The following is a 25452-nucleotide window of genomic DNA, read 5'->3' as shown; positions in this document are numbered from 1 at the left end:
TTCCATTTATATAATATTGCCCTTAAGTACATCGCCCTTGTGTTGATCCTCTGTATACTCCTCCCACCTTTCTGCTTTCCCTTCTTTGCTTGGGACGGGTTTTCCAGCTGATCTCTTGATATTATTTTCTCCAAAGATCTCTTTAATTTTCCTGTAGGCAGTATCTATCTTACTTCTAGTGATACATGCTTCTAAATCCTTACATTTGTCCTCTAGCCATCCCTGCTTAGCCATTTTTCACTTTCTGTCGATCTCATTTTTGAGACATTTGTATTCCTTTTTACCTGCTTCATTTACTGCATTTTTATATTTTCTCCTTTCATCAATTAACTTCAGTATCTCATCTGTTACCCAAGGATTTCTACTAGCCCTCGTCTTTTTACCTACTTGATCCTCTGAGGTCTTCACTATTTCATCTCTCAAAACTATCCATTGCTGCTTCTACTGTATTTCTTTACCCTGTTTTTGTCTATCTCTCTCTGAAACTGTCTCCAGCCCCTGGTTCTTTCAGTTTATCCAAATCCCATCTCCTTACATTCCTACCTTTTTGCAGTTTTTCAGTTGTAATATACCGTTCATAATCAATAGATTGTGGTCAGAGTCCACATCTGCCCCTGGACATGTCTTACAATTTAAAATCTGGTTTCTAAATCTCTGTCTTACCATTTTACCATTATACATCTACATCTACATCTACATGGATACTCTGCAAATCACATTTAAGTGCCTGGCAGAGGGTTCATTGAACCACCTTCACAATTCTCTATTATTCCAGTCTCATATAGTGCATGGAGAGAATGAACACCTATATCTTTCCTTAAAAGCTCTGATTTCCCTTGTTTTCTCATGGTGATCATTACTCCCTATGTAGGTTGGTGTCAACAAAATGTTTTCGCATTCGCAGGAAAAAGTTGGTGATTGGAATTTCACGAGAAGATTCCATCGCAACAAAAAACACCTTTCTTTTAATGATCTCCAGTCCAAATCCTGTATCATTTTTGTGACACTCTCTCCCATATTTCATGATAATACAAAATGTACTGCCTTTCTTTGAACTTTTCTGATGAACTCCATCAGTCCTATCTGGTAAGGATCCCACACCACGCAGCAGTATTCTACACTCCTGGAAATGGAAAAAAGAACACATTGACACCAGTGTGTCAGACCCACCATACTTGCTCCGGACACTGTGAGAGGGCTGTACAAGCAATGATCACACACACGGCACAGCAGACACACCAGGAACCGCGGTGTTGGCCGTCGAATGGCGCTAGCTGCGCAGCATTTGTGCACCGCCGCCGTCAGTGTCAGCCAGTTTGCCGTGGCATACGGAGCTCCATCACAGTCTTTAACACTGGTAGCATGCCGCGACAGCGTGGACGTGAACCGTATGTGTAGTTGACGGACTTTGAGCGAGGGCGTATAGTGGGCATGCGGGAGGCCGGCTGGACGTACTGCCGAATTGCTCAACACGTGGGGCGTGAGGTCTCCACAGTACATCGATGTTGTCGCCAGTGGTCGGCGGAAGGTGCACGTGCCCGTCGACCTGGGACCGGACCGCAGCGACGCACGGATGCACGCCAAGACCGTAGGATCCTACGCAGTGCCATAGGGGACCGCACCGCCACTTCCCAGCAAATTAGGGACACTGTTGCTCCTGGGGTATCGGCGAGGACCATTCGCAACCGTCTCCATGAAGCTGGGCTACGGTCCCGCACACCGTTAGGCCGTCTTCCGCTCACGCCCCAACATTGTGCAGCCCGCCTCCAGTGGTGTCGCGACAGGTGTGAATGGAGGGACGAATGGAGACGTGTCGTCTTAGCGATGAGAGTCGCTTCTGCCTTGGTGCCAATGATGGTCGTATGCGTGTTTGGCGCCGTGCAGGTGAGCGCCACAATCAGGACTGCATACGACCGAGGCACACAGGGCCAACACTCGGCATCATGGTGTGGGGAGCGATCTCCTACACTGGCCGTACACCACTGGTGATCGTCGAGGGGACACTGAATAGTGCACGGTACATCCAAACCGTCATCGAACCCATCGTTCTACCATTCCTAGACCGGCAAGGGAACTTGCTGTTCCAACAGGACAATGCACGTCCACATGTATCCCGTGCCACCCAACGTGCTCTAGAAGGTGTAAGTCAACTACCCTGGCCAGCAAGATCTCCGGATCTGTCCCCCATTGAGCATGTTTGGGACTGGATGAAGCGTCGTCTCACGCGGTCTGCACGTCCAGCACGAACGCTGGTCCAACTGAGGCGCCAGGTGGAAATGGCATGGCAAGCCGTTCCACAGGACTACATCCAGCATCTCTACGATCGTCTCCATGGGAGAATAGCAGCCTGCATTGCTGCGAAAGGTGGATATACACTGTACTAGTGCCGACATTGTGCATGCTCTGTTGCCTGTGTCTATGTGCCTGTGGTTCTGTCAGTGTGATCATGTGATGTATCTGACCCCAGGAATGTGTCAATAAAGTTTCCCCTTCTTGGGACAATGAATTCACGGTGTTCTTATTTCAATTTCCAGGAGTGTAAAAGGGGATGGACAAGTGTAGAGTAGACAGTCTCCTTAGTAGGTCTGTTACATTTTCTAAGTGTCCTGCCAATAAAATGCAGTCTTTGATAAGCCTTCCCCACAACATTTTTTATGTGTTCCTTCCAATTTAAGTTGTTCGTAATTGTAATACTGAGGTATTTAGTTGACTTTACGGCTTTTAGATTAGACTGATTTATCGTGTAACTGAAGTTTAACGAGTTCCTTTTAGCACTCATGTGGATGAGCTCACACTTTTCATTATCTATGGTCAACTACCCCTTTTTGCACCATTCAGATATCTTTTCTAAATCATTTAGCAGTTTGTTTTGATCTTCTGATGACTTTATTAGTCAATAAATGACAGCGTCATCTGCAAACAACCAAACATGTCTGCTCAGATTGTCTCCCAAATGGTTTATATAGATAGGGAACAGCAAAGGACCTGTAACACTACCTTGGGGAACACCAGAAAGCACATCTGTTTTACTCAATGACTCTCCGTCAATTACTACGAACTGTGACCTCTCTGACAGGAAATCACAAATCCAGTCACATAACTGAGATGATATTCCATAAGCACGCAATTTCACTATGAGCTGCTTGTGTGGTACAGCCATCTGGAAATCCAGAAATACAGAATCAATCTGAAATCCCTTGTCAATAGCACTCAACACTTCATGTGGATAAAGAGCTAGTTGTGTTTCACAGGAACAATGTTTTCTAAACCCATGTTGACTGTGTCTCAATAGCCCATTATCTTCAAGGTAATTCATAATGTTCAAACATAATATATGTTCCAAAACCCTGCTGCATATTGATATTAATGATATGGGGCTGTAATTTAGTGGATTTAGCAGATCAGAAAGAGAGACGACTGATTCAGAATCTATATTTACACCAGAAAGTAAGTACCAGCACCGCAAAGTAGGTATGGTCAGTGTTACACAGTCAATCATCCAGACTGTTGCCCCTGCAACTATTGAAAAGGCTGCTGCCCCTCTTCAGGCAGCCCATATCCAATAAAAACCTGCACAGTCTTCCTCTACCATAGCCTGTCAGACAAACATCTTCCACTAATTCTTCACAGGGGTGTCCAATGCTCACATTTACAGACAATGTTGCACAGTGGCCACATAAGCCCATGTCCTGTTTAATGTAAGGGTGCAGGCTTTCCCCCGATATATCTGCAGACATTTCCAATCAGAGTGCAACACCTGCTTACATCTTTGAAATTGTACCTTCTTACAGTATCGCTGAATCTATCTGCAGATGGTCACATCAGTAACAAATGATCTCTGCACTGAAGAGTATTTTTCTCTCTGTCAGTTTTGTCACCACCTCAATTTCAGCCAAAGCTGCTACTGTTGCTACTGCTTCATTCAAGCTTTTCATGGATTCCATGAACACTTTATCAAACATGTCAGCTGGTGGACCACACAAAAATACATCAAGTGTCCTTTGTTCTACTTCCTGCAAAATGACTTTATTGGTGCTGTTGTTGTCAGTCAACTCAGAAGTAATATTGATCTTCCTGATACACTACACAGAGCTCTCTAATGATTTCCCTTGGTTTTGAGCTGTACCATTAAGTTGTTCCCGATAATATTTAGGAGTATTTTATCTTTTGTAACAGTCTGATAACCATACACATAAGTCCTTGATGGACTGAATGCCCAGTAACTTTTAAACACTCCATGACTTCTCTTTGTACATTGCTTAAACTGCTCTTTCTAACTGAGCCACACTTAACAACTGCTCATCATTTCAGTTCCCTAACAATGTGGCTGTATGCAAATGTAGCAAAGAAAACAAAAAATCTTCTGCAGATCAACCAGAAAATGTGGCTATGAATGAGGTAGTAGTAGCACCAAGGATAGGTAGAGGTATGCTAGGACTAACTATTTCCTTCTTTTCTCCCTTAACTTCTTTATTTCCTTGTGCAATGCTACTTTATCACATTAAACTTGAGATACCTGGTCCAGTAAATGTTGAATGTCTTCCTGGGTTGACACTTTTGCACTGACAAACATTTTGGTTGTCTGCTATCATCACAAAATTACAATATACCCCAACAAAAAAAAGAAAGGAAAGGTAAAAACAACCATACACGATCAGAAAACTTAATGTTGGCACTAACTTGAAATCTTGCTCTAATTGCCACTGCTGTTGCAACCTCTTTGTTTTGGCATCTTTTGGCTCATCATTACAGCCTTCAACAGTTGTCCTGACACCAAATGTAATGGAGTATCATTTCAGAAATGTGCCACTGAACAGCTCTCCGATGGAGGTGTGTGGATGTGTACATGATGAAGGCAGCCAAATGTCAAAGTTATTTATTGTTAACTACAAGCAGATATTGACTGAGGAAGTCAAGACCCAAGGTAGATTATAGGGAGATGAATAAGAAGGTGGTCCTCTGCTCCACACTGCTACTGGATTTGCAGACCTCTTTTGGCTGGCTTGCTGGTGCATGGAAATTTACTACCTTGGATCTTAATCAAGCATATTATGAGATTCCATTGGATGAGGGGCTGAATCATGTCACGGCATTCGCCACTAGACTGGAATCTCTTGAAATTTTATCGTGTGCCATCTGGTCTTGCCACAGATGCTACCGTATTATCTCAGTTATTGGACTTGTTGTTTTATGAGATTTTGTATCATTATGTTGATGATCTGGTGATTTCTATCAAGAACTGGAAGGGCCATGCTCAGCATTTGAGGGAAGTGTTAACCAGGATTAAGTGGGCAGAGCTGTCTGTCAAATCAGACAAGGTGAAAATCACATTTCCAGAAATATCATTTTTGGGGCATTTCACCTCCACAGGAGAAGTGTGAATATTCTGGATCACATCTGGCTATTTGATAGTATCCAATGCCTCAGAATTCTAAAGAGGCAGCCAGATATTTTGGGATGGTGAATGTCTTCAGAAAATTTATTCTGTATTTTACTCAGATTGCCACACCATTGAATAAACTGCACAAGAAGGAGCACAAGTTTGAGGGGGGGGGGGGGGGGGGGGAGGCGAGTCTTGAGGGTTTATTGAAACATGCCACAGCATGCACTGCCTTAACTGGAATTCCCAATTTTGAGAAACAGTTCATTATTCAGATGGATGCCTCCCAGTCGGGGTGGCAGCCATGCTTCACAGGAATGCCCAGAAGAGAGGCAGTCAGTGTCGGGTTTCAATTCTATCTAAAATATGGACCATCCCAACTTGAGACCAATGATTAGGCTTTGATCTGAGTGTTAGTGAGACCTAGGCATGTGGTAAAAGTGGCTAGATGGGCTATCTGGATGTGAGCATTTCAGTTTTAAGGGGAGCTGCTAATATAATCACAGATGTGGTGAGTAGAAAGTTCCCAATGGATCTTGTGTAAAGGGGGGGGGGAGAAAGAAAGATGAAGAAGAAGAAGAAGGAGGAGGAGGAGGAGGAGGAGGAGAGAGAGAGAGAGAGACAAGTGATGATTAATCCTATATCAGAAGATTTTCAAGCATTATTTAAGACTCCAGATATAAGTTATTTAAACACATTGCAAAGCAACAGGAAGAAGATGATTTCTTGCACTGCATAATGGGTAAGCTGGCCAAGAGGGAGGTGGTGAAGACATACACTCTCAAGAATGGTACAGTATGCTGTATGGCTAGAAGCAGCTAACATCCTAGGATAATGGTTCCAATGGGTTTAGTACCCATGTTATTCACCTGTTACCATCAGTCACCCGTGGATGGCCACCTAGGGGTGTATAAGATGCATACAAAGATCAGAGAATAGTTAATTTGGTAAGAGATGGATGTAGATATTAGGAATATGGTATGGACATGTAGAACTTGTTGAGTAAGAAAGGTGGTGCAAGATACAGGGGATCTTCACATCCAAATCTGTAGAGAAACAACTGGAGAAACTAGATGTTGATTTTGTGAGCCCCACTCGAAATCAGGAAAAATATGCACTGGTGGGGTGGAGGCCTTTAGTGGATTTTATTGGGTGTTTACTACACAGACTACAATACCACATCTGGGGATATGCTGGTTGAGGAGTACATTTGGCACCTTCTACATTACATCTATACTCTGAAAACAGTGCTTGCAAGTGGGTACATCCCATTGTACCAGTTACTGGGATTTCTTCCCGTTCTATTCAAATGTGGAACACAGGAAGAATGGTTGTTTGAATGCCTCTGTGTGTGCAGTAATTATTCCAGTTTTATCCTTATGCTCCATATGTGATGGAAATGTAGATGGTTGTAGCATATTCCTAGCATTGTCATTTAAACTCCATTCTTGAAACTTTGTTAATAGAATTTCTTGGGATAGTTTATGTTTTAGTATTTCTGTAACACTCTCCCATGAATAAACAAACCTATGACCATTTAGGCAGCCCTTCTCTGTAAACATTCAATATCCCCTGTTAGTCCTATTTGATATGGGTTCCACAGACTTGAGCAATATTTTTCTCAGTAACCTACCAAGAAACTGAAATTGACCACCTGCTTTACCCATGGCTAAGCCTATGTGATCATTCCATTTCCTATCCTTACAAGGTATTTGTATGAGTTGGCTGATAAGAAATTACATTTTTTCATTTTAAGGCATGCACAGTTCTACATTTTTGAACATTTAAAGCAAGTAGCCAATTTAATTTTGAAATTTTATCGAGATCTGACTGAACAATTATGCAGTTTCTGCACAAAGCCTGGTTACTATTTGTATTGTCTGCAAGGTCATTTTTTCAATACATAACATGAAAGCAAGGATGCCAACACACTTCCCTGGGGCACACCCAAGTTACTTCTACATCTGATGATGACTCTCCATCCAAGATAACATGATGCATCCTCCGTATCAAAAATCTTCAATTCAGTCACTAATTTCAGTTGATACCCCATATGATTGTACTTTTGACAATAAGCAAAGATGTGGTATTGAGTCAAATGACATTCGAAAATCAAGAAACACTGCATCTACCTGATTGCCATGATCCAAAGCTTTCAGATGTCATGTGAGAAAAGTGCAAGTGGGATTTCACATGATCGATGCTTTTGGAGTCCTGGCATAGAGGAGGTTATATCAAGGGCTTTTAAGGAGTTCTGTTTTGGTCTAGGAGTTTGAGATTTCACAACCATTCCATACAGTTCCAACCCATTGTTTGCTGAAAGAACTAACTGCCATCTTCATGCCATCTTGATTGCTTACAGTCACTTAGACCATTCCAGTTCGGATGTAACCTTAGAGTGACCGACATATGCATTTACAATTGCTAAATATGAAATGCACAACAATACTTCACCTGGATTAATGCTTGCCTTTCAGAACAAATTCCCCATTATTCAGTCTGTGGTCTCCTGATGAGCTGTTGCCAAGTAAAGCGTATCCTGGGGAAATTAGGGAGAAGTGATGTAGAGCACTTAAGAACATCTTAGCTGCAAATAGTCAGGTGACACACTTTTATAGCCAAAGCATATGCCCAAGTACATTCATGGTGGGAGTCAGAGTACATCTAAGGAATTTCAGAAAAATAAGGAAGGTGAATGTGAAGCTGATGAGTAAGCTTATGCTGCACTTTGTGAGCCCTACCACATTACCAGTTTTGTGACTCAGGAGTGACTGAGGAGTAATGAGGCCGATTGCTTTATTCCTTAGGGATATGTTGCTGCAGATGTAATATGTTGGGAAGTGAAAAAAAAAGGGGGGGGGGGGCAGGCATTTTTGTCAAAGAGGGGACAATATTCAGAAAAACTGATATTAGCCCATACTGTTCCGAAGTGGATGGGGAATTCACCTGTGTACATCTTGTGGATCATAACCTAATTATTGTAAGTCTCTACAGATCCCCAAGTGGTGACACGTGTGTTTTCTTTGAGAAATTTGAATTAATAATGGAAAAGCTGTTAAAATCTAAATAAAAAATTGCTATCTGTGGGGACATCAATATAGAAATGGGAAATGATTGAGAGCAAGACACAAAGTATTTTTTCAACCCCCTCAGAATGTTCAATCTATATTGTAGCAATAGAAATGCCACACGTGATGGAGCAAGTATAGATAACATCATTGTTAACTTTGATAGGGATTTGTACACTGTCAGTATTGTAGGCGGGGGATTTGCAGACCATGATCCAATACTCCTCACACTCAACCAAAACAAAACTCAAGGAGTCCCCGCCAATACAGGTGCCAATGATAAGGAAAAGGTAACGTGGGTTAGAGGGCAGAAGGAAGAAGTAGTAAACCAGTTCATTCAGAAACCCAGAGATATTAAGTGGGACAGTATATATAACTGTCAAGTAGGAATAAAAAAAAACTGAAACTGCTTTTGAGAACTTCATTAAAATTTATTTAGATTTGTGGTATTCTTGTTCTTCTCTTATAAAAATCAATCATAAAAGCCAACCTATGAAGAAAAACATTAAGTAGTTCACAGATGAACTTACCAATATGAGGGAAAATATGTTATTGTTGTATCACATGTATAAAAAAATCTCTTAAATATGGAATGGAGCAGAAAGATGAATTGTACAAAGCATATCTTGAATGTAAGAGAACCTACAGAACTAAGCTTAGAATGGCAAAAAGACCAGCATACAAAAGATACATTGAAGGGGCTCTTAATAAGTGCAAAGCTGCATGGAATGTTGTTGCACAAGAGCATTTTAGGAATGATGAACATAGCATAGCTCTTAACCCGGATAAAGTTAATCGTTTTTTCATGGACTCTGTAAGTGATATTAGGAACAAAATTGAAACAACAAACACTAATGCAAGTGATCTACTTAAGCTACAACAACCTGCAAACAATACCTTTAAATAGAGGACAATCGCACCCACTGAGATTACGAAGGTAGTTCCAAAGTTCTCAAACTCCAAGAGCATGGACTACTCTTGGTTGTCCAATTACATAATTAAAAAAACAGTGCATATAATTAGTGAACCATTGGCCTTTCTGTTTAAAGGTGTCTAGAGTTTGGAGTCTATCCTACAACTCTAAAAATATCGAAAGTTATCCCAGTGTATTAAAATAGGGGACAAACATGATCTCAAAAATTACCGACCAGTTTCAATAGTTCCCATTTTCTCGAAAATATTTGAATCTCTTATTTATAACCAAGTAACCTACTATTCTGAGTCGCATAACTTACTCTCTAATAGTCAATTTGGCTTCCACAAGGGAAGAAATACTGACACTGGTGTTCTTTCAATTGTGAATGAAGTAATAACAGCCTTTGAGAATAAAAATAAAGCCTCACTTCTTTTATATGATATAAGTAAGGCATTTGCCTTCACTTCTTGTGCTATCTTACTTGCTAAACTCAAATTCTATGGTGCACAAGACTCTGCATTGGCAGTAATTGAGTCGTACCTAAACAATAGGAAGCAGTTTGCCTCTGTCATAAACAAAGACTCACAATTGCTAGAAGTTAAGACAGGAGTCCCACAAGGTTCTGTCCTTGGGCCCTTCTTTTTTATAATTGCAGTCAATGATTTACCCCATTGTATCCCCAATACTGTTATTTGTTATGCTGATGACACAACTTTGATTGCTCAGCATGAGAACATATCAGTTCTGCAAGATATGATGCAAGATGGCCTGGAAGCAGCACTAAATTGATTCTCATCAAATACACTGCTTTGCAATCCTGAAAAAACCAACAGATTATACTAGGATTGTCAAAAGAGGTAGAGGTGAAAGCAGTTAAAATTCTAGGAATTCGTGTAGACTCTAAGTTGACGTGGGAAACACACATCAACCATACCTGCACAAAATTGTCTCGAGTTACATATTTAATGTGGAAACTGAGAAGCCTGGTGACAAAAGAATATTTAAGAGTTATTTATTTTGGACTCTTTCAGTCACATATAGGGTATGGACTGCTGATATGGGGGCATTCTCTTCACATCACTGGAGTTCTAAAAATTCAGAAGAAAGTGATATGGGCAATGAGCAATTCTGGTAGATCAGAGCACTGCCGGCCACTGTTCATTCAGCTGAAAATATTAACAGTTATTAATCTTTATATATACACCTCAGTGAAAACACACCACCATAATACCAGAGGCAAAACAAAATTAGACATACCTAGGCAGAGGCTGACAAGAACAGGGAATTCCCATCTAATCAATAGTCTAAAAATATTTAATAAACTTCCGTTTTCTTCTCGGTTGGCTCACATAAGTAGCTTCAGGAGCAAGCTACTAAACTGGTTACTAATCAATCCTTTTTACAATATAACAGAATTTATAAATATAAAATCAACTGACATTAATTTTTAAGGATTTCATTAAGTGATGTCACTGAATGTATTTATCTTATGTTATGGTGTATGTTATCATATATGGGCACTATTTACAATGCTCATTTAGCTTTAAGGTACTATTCAAGGAAAATGTTATATGATGTCCATGTAAATTGCCTATTCAACCTCAGGTGGTCAATGGTGAATAAAGAATCTGAATCTGAATCATATTGCAGGATTTAGCCACAGCAAAGAAGTGTGGAGCCCATGTTTCCCAACTAAAGCTGGTATCTAACCAGATGAGTGTATAACTTTGTGGAGTGATGACCTCAGATGTTAAGTCCCATAGTGCTCAGAGCCGTTTTGTATAACTTCAGTTTGTCTGCCTTGTCTGTAAACTATTGTTTTGGGACCCCGTGTAAATGACTTCCTTATAGACGTTTGGTCTTACAGTGGTTTGCTTCCTGAAAGTTAGAGGGGAGTTGTGAAGAGTTTTGGTGGGAAAGATTGTGCTGTGAACTGAGGTAGATTTGTCTTTCATGCCACTGGTGGTGCATGTTCAAATTGATTTTGTGGCAGAACACAAGAGAGATCATGAGCAGATGGCGACAACTGCTCAAAGCACCAACACTGGTTGGTGACAGGCAACCACGGTAGAGTGGAGGTAGAGGCAAATCACCCAGAAAATGGAACACTTCCAGCTACTGGAGAGACAAAGCAGCAAATGTGTGGAGGAACAGTGAGGCATCCTTGATTATGGTTGGCTGAGGGTGATATGCACTGGCTGTCGACAAGGAGCATCCGTTTCTACTGGGGCAGCAGACAGGGCTGTGCATTGTACCCAAGTAATGGTGCACAGGCTGAAACGAAGATTTGGTTGCTGTGGCATACCTTCAGACATGACAGTTAGATGAGTGTGTGTTTGCTGTGATAAGTGCTGCCTGTAGTGCACATGAGTGAAGCAGGGCTAGATGAACTGCCTATAGATTGCACAGTGAAACACGAGGAGGCCACTGTTGGAGTTAGTTTATTCAGCTGAAATTGTACTAACTGAGAAAGGTGGGCTTTGTGATAATTAAATTGTTATTTCAGTTGGATTTCATTGCTTTCGCATTTGGATATTCTGTGTGCAGCAGTAAGTACAGGTCACTGGCTTCATTGTGGATTTTGTCTGTCTTGTTTTATACGTTTAGCATGAAGTGTAGTGTCAGCTTTGCATTTTTTAAAAATTTGGTTTTGGGATGAGATCTGTTATTTTCTCATATGCTTTCACTGTTTTTAGTGTATCTTAATCTTTACCCTTGCGAATACTACACGATGAAGATATTATTGCACTTGGTTCTTGTTGCCATTACTGGAAACACATAGTGACATAAATAGTAAACAAGTGCAGTGGTGGCTAACAAAAAAGCATCACACTATCAGTGTTTTCAGATCAGTTGTGCATTTACCATCAAATGGTTCAGCATGTCTGTGTGAAACTTCATCATGAAGCCAAGTGCAATAATATCATGTCATGTAGAAACCTGAATGAATTCAGAGGATCTGATTTATTGACATTCTGTCCATTGTATTAGGTGTCATTGATGTGGACTAAATGTCTATAAGGAAGTCATTTATACAGGGTCCCAAAACAATAGTTTACAGACAAGGAAGACAAACTGAAGTTATACAGTCAGCTGATTAGATACCAGCTTTAGTTGGGATACATGGGCTTTGCACTTCTTTGCTGTGGCTAAATCCTGCAATATGATTGTGACCTGAGTCACAAAACTGGTAATGTGGTAGGGCTCACAAAGTGCAGCATAAGCTTACTCATCAGCTTCACATTCACCTTCCTTATTTTTCTGAAATTTCTTAGATGTACTCTGACTCCCACCTTGAATGTACTTGGGCACATGCTTTGGCTATAAAAGTGTGTCACCTGACTATTTGCAGCTAAGATGTTCTTAAGTGCTCTACATCACTTCTCCCTAATTTCCCTAGGATATGTTTCGCTTGACAACAGCTCATCAGTAGACCACAGACTGAATTATGGGGAATTTGTTCTGAAAGGCAAGCATTAATCCAGCTGAAGTATTGTTGTGCATTTCATATTTAGCAATTGTAAATGCATATTTCAGTCACTCTAAGGTTTCATTCCAACAGGAATGGTCTAAGTGATGGTAAGCAATCAAGATGGCATGAAGATGGCAGTTAGTTCTTTCAGCAAACAATGGGTTGGAACAGTACGGAATGGTTGTGACATGTGTAGTGTATTCAGTAAAAATTAAATGTGCTCAAGTGATGTGATGTGCATCTGTGTGTGCCCCCTGCCCTCCTCAAAAGAAGATTAACAGGTTATGGGCCCAGGATCGCTGATCTACAGTGACAGAGGGTGAAGGTGACATCTCAATGAAAACAAGATGTAGAAATGTTCGAACTTTTCAGAAACTGTGAGCACTGAAAACTTTTCGTTTTGTGGATTGTGAAGAGGATTTGTAAGTAAAGATATGAAATCAGTGTGAAAGTGATAGGTGTGACTGAATTCCTCGAAAATAAGTGGAAAATTACAAACGGAAAGTCTTTCTTTACTGCATGATATATTTAAAGCACTAACATGGTGGACAAGTGTAAAATCGAACTGTTGAATGCAGATAATTACCATCACTGGTCACAAAGAATTAAGGGGATTCTCATAAGCAAACAGTGTTGGTGTGCTATTGATACTGGCATGGAAAATACACCCACAGTGGACAAACGGAAAGCAAATGAAAGGGCGATGGGTATTCTGCTAACAACAGTAGATGATAATTTACTTGATGATATACAAGACTGCAAAACAGCAAAAGAGATAAGGGATGTGCTGAAAGATTCCCATACACATTTTGATTTGTGGGATGGAGTGCTTGCATTAAAGGAATATGCGAACATTGGAAAGAAAGCAGATGAATCAATGTTAGATTGCCGTACGAGATGCAATGCACTTCTGTTCAAAGTTCACAGTTCTGGCGCTGAATTATCAGACAAGTAAGCAGCTGTGCATACCTTGATGGGTCTACCTTCAGAGTAAGACTTTTGCAAGGAGTATGTGATGTGATGAGTTGGATTTCTCACTTAAGAAGTTCAAAAGCCGTTTTTTAGAATAAGAAAGATGACTTACAAACATGAAATGCAAAAGTGAAGCGAGAGCATTATACATTTCAGCATTCAGAAGAGGACAACCACAACTAACAAAGCATGGCAGAAGTATTCAGAGGGGATGAGGACTTGGAAACAACCAGTATGATAACAGTCACAGCAGTTACAAGAAAACATATGACCATGGTCCTCGATGTTTTTGTTGTCAGGAGTACGGACACATTGGAAGAGACTGTCCACAATTTGGTGATAATGTTTCAAATGACAAACAAGTAAACCAGAGAAAGGAAGCAGATAAAACATCCTCAAATTCTGTTGTGTTAACCACTAACAGAAGTGCATTACTGACAGCAAAACACAATAACACGAAATGTCATGCTACAAGGGAATTAAGTGCGACCTTGTTGGACACTGTCATGTATTCACATGAGATGTACACCACTTTCCATTAAAACAAAAGAAATGAAGTGTGAATTCTGGACAATGGAGCAACAGACCACATGACTTACCAACAGGATAAATTCATTACATTCACCGAACGTGAAGAATCAGTAAAGCATGTGGAGGACAAACTGTTGACTTGCACAACACTTTGTACTTCCCAGACATCATGTGTAATTTGATATCAGTCCCACAGGCTACCGATAAAGGAATGTTGGCATCATTAACGAAAAATAAAGCTTAAATAATGAAACAATGCGGGGAAATAATTGTGAAAGGATCAATAAAAGGCAATCTGTATTACTTTTGTGAAGACAGCTCCAGCCCTTCAGTGAGTGACTGTGACCATACTGCAAATCTTAGCACTAGTCCGGAACTGGTTTTGTGGCACCGAAGGCTGGGCCACATTCAAGTCGAAAAGGCAAAGAAACAAGTCAAATGCAGTGAAATTACTGTTGAAGCATCTGATGACCAGATAAATGAAATGTATAGTGTGTGCATCGAAGGCAAGATGAAAGCTAAGCCTTTCCCCAAACTGACTGTAAACAGAACAAATGAACCACTATGTTTGATGCACAGTGATCTAATGTGTGTTTCTGGCTCACAGTCACTTGGTGGAGCAAAATATGCTGTCACATTTATTGATGATTACTTGAGATATGCAGTGATATATTTATTAAAAGCCAAAAGTGAAGTGTTTCAATCATTTAAAGAATATAAAGCATATGCAGAAAATTGTCAACAGAAAAGAATATGAACATTACGTTCAGACAATGGAGGCGAATATATGAGTAAAGAATTTGAAACATACTTGTTAAAAGAAGTTATTCAGAGGCAGTTGACTGTCCCTGTCACACAGCAACAAAATCGTGTGGCAGAACAGTTCAACCAAATTCTTTCAAATATTGTACAATGTATGTTGTTAGAGAGTGGACTGCCACAAAATTTCTGGGTGAAGCAATAGCTATGACAAATTACTTGTGAAATAGATGCCCAACAACAGCAAATGATGGAGAAAGTCCCTACAAATGTTGACATGGACGGGAACCAAAAATTGGTCACCTGTGATTATTGAGATGTCGTGCTTGGGCAAAAATGAAAAACCAACGTGGCAAATTTGAACCAAAAGGACAGCCTCATGTAATGGTTGTATACTCAGAAACCGTGAAGGTCTACAGACTGTGGCATCCAACAACAGGAAATATAACTATTGCCAAAGATGTGGTATTTGATGAAAGACTCTTTGCTGCAAGACTGAGCAAAAGTGTTGCAAATGTGATTGACCTGAAGACCACTAACATCACAGATGATGAAGGGGCATTACAGAATGTGGATATTATGGAAACAGAAGAAGCACCTGAAATTGAATGAAGTGAAGTTATGGAAACATGCGTGCCTTCCGAAAGCACTGACATTGAGAAGGAGAGTGCAGGCAAGGATGATAGTGCTGAAAGCGTTTACCCCACAATAGAGGATAATGACTGTCAACTTCAAGAATATGAAATAAATGAAAACTACAGAACATGTTCTGGATGACAAGTCAGTCCACCAAAATGGCTAACAGACTATAAGACAAGAGAAGAAGGTATATGCAATAGAGGATGAGAGTACACCAAAAGAAAATGATCCACAAAGTGTACGGGAAGCCATATCAGATGAAGATAGAAACAAATGGCAAGAAGCAATGTTAGAAGAATTGGAAAATCTACTGTGGAACCAAACCTGGAAATTTGTACCAAGTACCAATAACACAAAAATAATATGAACAAAATGGGTCTTCAAATGGAAATATGATGAAATTGGAAGAATTGCTAGGCACAGAGCACTAGTGGTAGCTTTAGGAAATGAGCAAAGACCCGGCATTGATTTTGTCAATAGTTACAGTCCAGTAGTAAAAATGAAAATTATGTGACTACTGATGTGAATAGCAGCTGAACGGTACTGGAAAGTTCACCATTTAGATGTTGTTGCAGCGTATTTGATGGCTGACATGAGAGATGAGGTCTATGTGGAACTACCCATGGGTTTCACAGATGCCACTGACAAACTAAGAAGAAAATTCAATGGCATACCAGATCAAGAAGAACTGCCCAATGGTGAGTGGATCTCCAAACTAGAAAAGTGCATCTATGGGTTGCATCAATCCGATAGGAGGTGGAACGAAACACTTAATGAGTTCCTGCGCAAGAAATGGATGCTGCGATCAGTAGCTGATCCTTGTGTTTACTATGCTATACGAACATGAACTCATAGTAACTGCATATGTACATGATACAATGTTGTATGGAGACAGAACTGAAATAGGAAGGATGAAAAATATCTTAAGTGCTGAATTTGAAGTAAGGGATCTTGGAGTTGCATGGCATGTACAATCAATTCAAATTATGAGTGAAGATGGCACCCTGGTTTTAGACCAGTCAGCATATGCTAAAGAAATATTACAGGAATTTCAAATGGAAAACTGTAAACCTGTGCAAACTCCACCCATCATCAATTAAAAGCTGCAAATGCAACAGATGAAGACAAACTCACTGAACATGAGGCATCAAGATACAGGATCACAGTTGGAAGCCTTGGCAATGGGTACAAGGCCAGATTTAGCAATCCCAGCAACATACTTAAGCCAGTTCAGCAGCAATCCAAGTGAGGAACACTGGCGTACTGTCAAACATACACTACGCTATTTCCATGGTACAATGAATGATGCACTTTTTTTCTGTAAGACTGGTAAGAAGCTCATGATGTATACTGATGCAGACTGGGGAGCTGATCCAAACCACTGTAAATCAATTAGTGGATATTTGACAGTATTTTGGGGTGCAGCTGTAAGTTGGAGCAGCAGGAAACAGTGAACTGTGGCACTGAGCACTGTTGAAGCAGAGTTTGTTGCACTGAGTGAAACTGTAAGAGAAGCAAAGTGGATGAACAGCTTTCTCAGTGAAATTGGTGAAGATTTCTTCCTGCACCACCCCATGAAGATTTTCATCAACAATCAAGGTGTGGAGAAACTCGCTGAAACTCATGAGGTTTCTGAAACGACTAAACATATGGATCTGAAGATCTTCTTTGTGCAAGAGGAGGTGGAAGCCAACAACATAAGTTTGGAATACATCCCAAGTGAGAAGAATGTCGCTGACTGTTCGACACAGGCATTCAACAATGTGAAGCTGGAAACCCATTGGTGGTTAATTGGGGTGTCAGTGATGTGGACTGTCTTCCTCTTGTTGTTCTTTGACATGCTTACTTCCTTGTAATGTATCGAAATTGGCGGGTTTCAGTCCATACATATGTAGTGTATTCAGTAAAAATGTACTCAATTGATGTGGTTTGCATCTGTGTGTGCTCCCTGCCCTCCTCAAAAGAAGATTAACATGAGGTACTACTGTGATGTTAAATTGTTTATGCATCTGTGCCCCCTAATTGTAATGTCAGTTGATTCTATTGTCACAAGTTAAGTAAAATGCGTCATCTCTATTAGTTCATAAGTAATATTTTGCATTTCAGAATGCTGAGTTCGTTGATCATTGCTTATTTGGTATGCACTCTGGATTGTTTATATCTCCTAATCTTCAAGTAAAGTGAATTACATTTTCTTAGGAAGTTATGCCAACACAACCCCACAGTCAGCTGCCACTCCCTTTACGAAACACTATGACAAAACAATTGACATATTTAACTCTATGAGCTTTTTTTCATAGGTTTTTAGTTTTTGTCACTATGAGAGGAATAATACACTGGCAGGTCAGTTTTTATGGGAGTACTTCAGTGTATGTCATTATCACACAATATTCAGTCTGTCCACAGCATAGCTGACTGTGTATGAGAGTCGACTGGTGTTCCTTCATGTGACGTGTGTTGAGGCATTGGCTGTGGCTACATGTTTACATCCATGGCTATGCCTTAACATAAGCAGAAATCTTTTGGCGGTGACCAGCTGATTATCATTATAGTCAGAACCAATGTATTAAATGCCCAGTGAGCTTAGCAATGTGTGTGAGGCCAGCAGGATTTCTTCCCTGGCATTCTTAAAAGCTTTAAAGGCTTTATATGGGCAAATGCATTCATCTGATTAGACAGCTTGTGCTCTTTATCTTGCCAATTTAATTATTTGCCTCCAACTTTCAGAGTTTTTTCTGATACCTGCAAGCTCTTTCAAATTTTTTTTGTCACCTTTATTGTATGGAGTCCCAAATCTTTAGGGGCAAATTGAAACAGGTGATAGTGGGTCTATAACCGATTACATTGAGATAGGAGACCAATGTTCAGAAATGCTTATTTATTTTGTTATGGATATACACAGCATACACTGTATAGCAACAATGTAACTTGTGGTAATTGTTCAAAATGATGGATTCTATTCTCAATGCATGTATTGCAATGATGCATGCAGTTCTGCTGCACTATTGCAAAAATCCTGGGTGTTTGTTATACACTGAAACAGACAGCAGCTGATAAAGAGTATATGCCCCCAGACCATCAAACAGACACATTGTGCACAATGTAGTTCACAGCACTTGTGTCAAGCGATGTCTGTGTGTACTGCATCAGTGCATTAACCTGTGCTGCATGCACACCACTATCCTTGGTGTCGGTTACCCTTTGCATGAGGCAGCTTGTGATGTGCCCATGGTGAGGTGCATTACTGTGTATAGTAGATGACACATAGTCAAGGATGGAATGTTACTCGTCACAAGAGTTGGCAGACTTGCAGTTCATATATGGTGCGGCTGGATTTTGTGCCCGAAAAGCAACACAGAGAATGCTTTCCCAACAGGTGTCATCCTAATTAAAGGAAGCTTATCTCACAGGTACAACTTACAAGAGACAAGGTCATTCATGCCACACAGAGCCAGCCAAGGTTTCACCAAAGACATGTTCAAACACCAGACTTTGAGGAGATTGTATGACCACCCAGCAATAAACACCTATCACCTTGACCATGAAACGCACTTTTTGGAGGATACAGTGTGAAGAGTACTGGTGGAACAGGTATTACACCCCTATCATAAAGAATGTGTGAAAGCACAGGGACCAACAGAATCTGAGCCCCATGTTAACTCCTCTCAATGAATTATCCACACAGTGCTGAATTTTGTTCAGTTTGTATTGTTCACAGATGAGGCCTCATTCATCCATGATGATATTTTCGACTGCCACAACAGGCATCTCTGCCACACCAGTGAGGGCAATCCCCAAGTTGCCCACATTGGTGGTCACTATCAATGACTCCCTGTCAATGTATGGGTGGGCAATTTCCAAAATCACCTAATAGGGCCTTATTTTATGCCTCCCCATCTGACTGGCCCATGTTATTTGGTGCTCCCACAAATTGTACTGCCACAGTTTTTGGAGACTGTACACATTGTTGTCTATGAAAGGATGTGGTTTCAACTTGATTGGTGCACCAGCACACTTCGATATTAATTTCCATGAGCACCTGAACAACACATACCCTCATTGTTGGATTGAAAGGGGAGGTCCTGTCCCATGGCCAGCATGATTGCTGGATCTCACACCTCTGGACTTTTTCCTGTGGGGCTATGTCAAGACATTGGTGTATGAAACCCCCTTAGAAACAGATGAAGAACTGCCCACTAGGGTCCACACTGCCTGTATCCTGGTACCACAGAAACAAGAGATCTTTGAGAGAGTGTAGCACAACTTCATGGGCTGTTGCTATGAGTGCATTGAGACTGGTGGTCATTGCTTTGAACAGTTACGATGAGCTAAGTTGTTGTAATGCAGTGTTTGCTGCTTACATCCATAACACAATAAATATGCATTTCTGATAATTGCCTCTCTATCTGGACCCACAAACTTACTTAAATTCTACACATAAAACTGCATATCAACAAAAATAACTTATAATAGGGAAATTTTATTGGACTATCAACATGTAACAAATATGGGCAAGAAATATAAAGATATTTATACACACATACAATTGAAAAAGCCTTAAATTTCTATGGCAAAAAATCTTTATGCAGTTAAATCTTAATCAACAGACACTTTAAATGCTTGTTAAGGATGTTTTCATCTTAGATGTCTAATAAAAATAGGGAAAACAATCATTATAAAAGGAAAATGAAAATATAAAATAAGATGTATTAAATAATTATTCACTCTCATAAGTATGTAGTAGTAGACTTGAAATTAATATACTTTCATTGTTGTCAGTGTATCTAAAAGGTCTCACTGCACCCACAGCATCATTTGCAGTATATTATCATTTTAACTGCTTGTCAGTCCATACTGCCCTTTATAAAAACTTGCACTTTCCACTATTTGCAAACCTTCTTTGCTGCCACAGTCTCTCAAATTCTTCAGCCTAATATATTGATACAACTGCAACTTTCATACAGCAAAGTACGGGTATTTGATATTCATCCCATTAAATTACAAGTAAATATAAACTACTAAAGTGTTTGCTGCTTCATTACCAGCTAAAATAAATCTCCTTTCATAAAATATGTCATTACCCTATGAAATATACCATCTTAGTTCTTGCAGCTTCTTTTGTGCCCTCTCCTAACTGATAAGCCAATGATATTAGAACACTTTCTATTTTACATGGCCCAATGTATAAATGAAAGAACTTTGCTATAAACTTTTTCCTAGTATTGGATTGTTGGTGATTTTTGATGAGGTTCCGATCTTCCACTTTAAAAAACTTCCACTGCTTTTCCCTTGCCCTTTCTGCTCTTGTGTCAGCCTTTTATGGTGCCTTTTTGATTCACTCTGTGATTTTCCCACTATCATATCTGATTTGACCTTTTACAATCTTCTCAGCAACAGTAATTTTGCTTCTATTGAAGTATGAATCAACTGAACTACACCCATACTACAATGAACTGCTTCACTGAGGTATGTGTCTATTCCTGGCAAAAATTTGATGCATACTGAAAGCTTGTCTGACATAATATCCTAAAGCATGCCCCCAACAGTCCCATAAATCGTTCGCCCTTATATGAATTAAGGTTGTAGAGAAAAAAGAATGTGACTTTTATCCCAACCTTTACTACCTCATTCATTCATCTACATGATGTGAATAATACGGCACGATCTGAGAGAATACGTTTTGACTTTTGGCAATCTTGCAGGTTTTGTTGTTTCAGAATCTGGAGACACTGTATCTTCATGGTCAAGTTAGTCATACACAGACTTGGTGAATGTATCTGCCAGTACAAAGCAGTATTGTCACCCAACTAATCCTTTAGACAGTGACGTATGGAAATGTACACATAGCAGCTCATTCGGTGTGTACGGTTCTATAGCATGAAAGTTGCCACATCTCTGAGCATTCACATGTTTCACAGCCTGACCCATGTTGCTACCCTTTTTGATCAATGTAACCATTTGTACTCTCATTTAATGTTGATAGTGTTGTACTGTTTCGTGGCATACTGTGGCCAAGATGGCAATGATACTTCAGTATTATATCCTCCGCTAATCCCTCTGGAAGCCAATTCATCCACCTTTGTGGGAGACATTTTTATTGATTGTACACACCAGTGCAGAATTCCATGTCTGTGGATCATCTCCCTCAACAATGTTCAGGATGAAGTCGCTGACTTTTCTTATGTTTGGCCGTAAGTCTAGGTAATCAGTGTGCTTTTGCTACATGGCATAGACTGTTTTCCATTCCCTATGTTTTGGCTATCCAGTCTATGGACATTATGGTTTTGACTATGAAGGTTAGGCCATGTTGCTTACCATCTTTTAATTTTTGTAAGTACATTTGTGTTTTTATCTAATCTCATAATTAAATGCTTATGGCTCTGACATTACGTAGATGTGTAGGGGTTCAATCAATATCACTCTTTATTTCTATTTGTTTAGATATCTGTCTGATGATTTGGCTATAAGCAATGAAACTGGTAGTGCCTTAATAAAACTGGTTTAAGATGCAGCTGTTTTCAGAGCTCTTGCTGTAAAAAGTCTTGTGCACTGGCAGTCTTTTTCCATAATTGTGGATGCATGCTTGGTCCCAGTTTATCATCACTGCTGTTATCCTATCAGTCTGCAGGAAACACTGATTGTTTCTGACATCCTGCACCAGATTATGGCTGAGCTAATAAGCAAAGTTATTTTGCTTTTCTTTACAGAATCTGGTCTTGAGATTATATTCTTCGGCCAGCATTGCCCAATGTATGATCCCACTGTCTCTGAATACTGATGATTTTAGCATTGCCAACACTCAATGATGGGATTACATACATGTTTTCCTATAATCATATAATCTCTACATTTCTTTATTGAAAACAAAAAGGCCAGTATCTACAATTCAGGCACAAAATATTAGGTCTCAGCATCTTGTAACTTTCAGGTGCATGTTGTTATTACTCGCAAATTCCTTTATTTACAAACTTGGTGTAAGCACACCTCAATTCCTGTGATCCCCCTTCCCCTCCTATTAGTTTGACAGAAATACAAGCAGAATTTAGTGTGTAGAGGAAACAGTTATCCAAGAAATACTGTACTGCTGTGAAAAATTAAACAGTGGATTTTGAGGTAATTTTTTTTAAAGAAACAAACTGTATCACAAGGAAGTGAAATGTATCTATCATTTATATACATCTGTGTCCAAGAAAATTGAATAAATGAATTCATTTATTGTCACTGACTTCCAGAACTGGGAAAGCACAAGCCCTCCCCACCCCCTCCTACTACCATCCCCGCACCTCCTCCATTCCCCTCCATTCTTATCAGTTTGAGGGAAACAGGAGCAGAATGTAGCCCATACAAAAACAATTATTTGAAAGGAAATTATATGAATTTGTTACTTTCAACTTTGTCACTGTTGTTTACAAAATAACCTATCAGACAGAAACATGAATAGGACATTAATTTTTAGTATGAGTGCAGAGGAGGATAGCAATAAGAAAGAGGTGCAGTTTAAGATGGAGTACAACAGTGTGGAAGTCTAGTATACTGGTCCAGACTTGAGATACTGGGATAGGTTCTAAGCTGTGGAAATCTTAGATGTCCGATGTACAATGTAGAACCCTTTTAATTTACGAGAAGAATCATTTAAAAATACAGTGCTAGCTCAGACATTAGATCACATTCTGTTTGTAGTAAGGATGGATGGAGTTTAACTTTCTGTCTGCATCAGTATTAAATTCCAATCACACCAATGTAGGTCTACAGTGAAAATTGGTGTTGGTTTAAAAGTTATACTGCCACCCATCAAAAGAATGTGTGGTTCACTATGGTACAGCTAACTGAGAATCATACAGTTAGTTAGGAACCCATCACAATCTGAATTCATCATGGAGCCTACTGTTTGAATCTATCGAATTTTCTACTACAAATGGTTGTATGGTAGACTACTATATCAACTGCGCCAAATTGATCCACATGTCTGCATGAACTATTATAGAACATTTTTCTGAGCAAACACTAGTACATTTAATGAGAAATGAGATGTATGATGTGCTGTTTTTGGTGTGTGTTGTGTGTGGTGTTAAACACTTTGATGCTGTCTTGTTGAAATATGTTATCCATGTATAGTAACACATTGTCCCCTTTTTCTGCCCCATTGTGTTGTCATATGAACTATTATAACACATTTTCTGATACAGTATTCCAGATTTTGGATTCTTACATCACAGAATTCTATGCTGCTATACTCCATCCTATTGTGAAATTTCCTGCCTGATGGGTTCTTTCACTTTGACTACTATTTGCTAGTAATGCAACTTCAATACATTTCAAAAAGAATTGTCAAACCAAATACTGCAAATATTAAAATTCATATAATATTGCAGGGTGTACTCATCCATTCCTTTTTCTCGATCTGCTGCTGCAACAGTCACTGAGTTACTGTATGTCCACTGTAGCTTGGTGTTTTATGCCAAGAATGTCTCAAATTGAACATTACGTTTCAGAACTTCTTTTTATTATATCATCTAGTTTTTAACCTTTTTATGTACAATGGTGTAATGATAGATCAGTATTCTTAAATATTCCATACAATTTGCCAAGTCCACCAAGCTTACTGCATGAATTTACATAAAGTACTCACATAAGCAATTACATGCTTCTTGCACAAAATCTCATAAGACACTCACATACACCTTACTCCATTGAATGATCATAAAGTACTGACCTTTTGTGCCAACATGGCTGCCCCTTTTATGCACAATTTCAAACAATCGGTATTGTTATAAGGTTTTCTTTTTTAATAAAATTACAATTAAAACTGTTGCCTCAAAATTAATGACTCATTTCAGCAGTTGCACTAGCTCTTATAGATCAAATACATAGATGAATTTTCAAGCATATAACATTTTAAGAGTGTATAAATGCTCAAAATATGAAGTATTAACAATATTTTTACTATTTTTATTAAATACAAAAAGTACATGGTTCGGAAAATGTTCCTGTCAATGTATATGTTTCCAAGTCTCCCATTGAATGTGGCAAAATAGGTCTTTTATTTATTATTGACAAAACACCTAGAGAACTGCCTATGTTTACATGCCACTTATAACATTTTCACTAATTACATTTTAATTTTCTAATTAATTTTGATTCTCTCAGTTGGTTTTTACTTTAAATACCACAAACTTTAATTTAGATACTGTTTTAACACAAATCCATCTCAGTTTCAAAGAAATGAGTTTGATCATTGTACTCGATCATTTGTTCCAGATTTCACCTAATTACATTAATCCTAAATATTGCTACCAATTACAGGACATATATACTTCAATACAATTATAATTTAGTAACCAGTTTCATTGTAACAATTTTATACGTATAGGTTTACCTATACCACTACCTTTTGTTTACATCAGTGATTCCTGTTTATTTCAAATTGAATAAAAAAATACATGGTTTAAATGGGTTTCAATGGACTGTTACATCTCACTATCCTCTTCTGCACTCAAGATCAAAACTACTGTCACGTGCATGTGTGTGTCTGATAGTTTTTTGTAAATGACAACAATGATATATGACAATGAATTCATTTATTCAGTTCCTCTTAGAAACAGACATATACATTTCAGTTCTTTGTGACACAATCTGGTTCTTTAAAAAAAATTCACATCAAAATCCACTGGTTCATTTTTTACAGCAGTACAGTATTTTCTGAATAACTGTTTCT

Source organism: Schistocerca cancellata, chromosome 3 (assembly GCF_023864275.1).
Source record: "Schistocerca cancellata isolate TAMUIC-IGC-003103 chromosome 3, iqSchCanc2.1, whole genome shotgun sequence".
NCBI lineage: Eukaryota > Metazoa > Arthropoda > Insecta > Orthoptera > Acrididae > Schistocerca > Schistocerca cancellata.
This window is presented reverse-complemented; position numbering follows the sequence as displayed.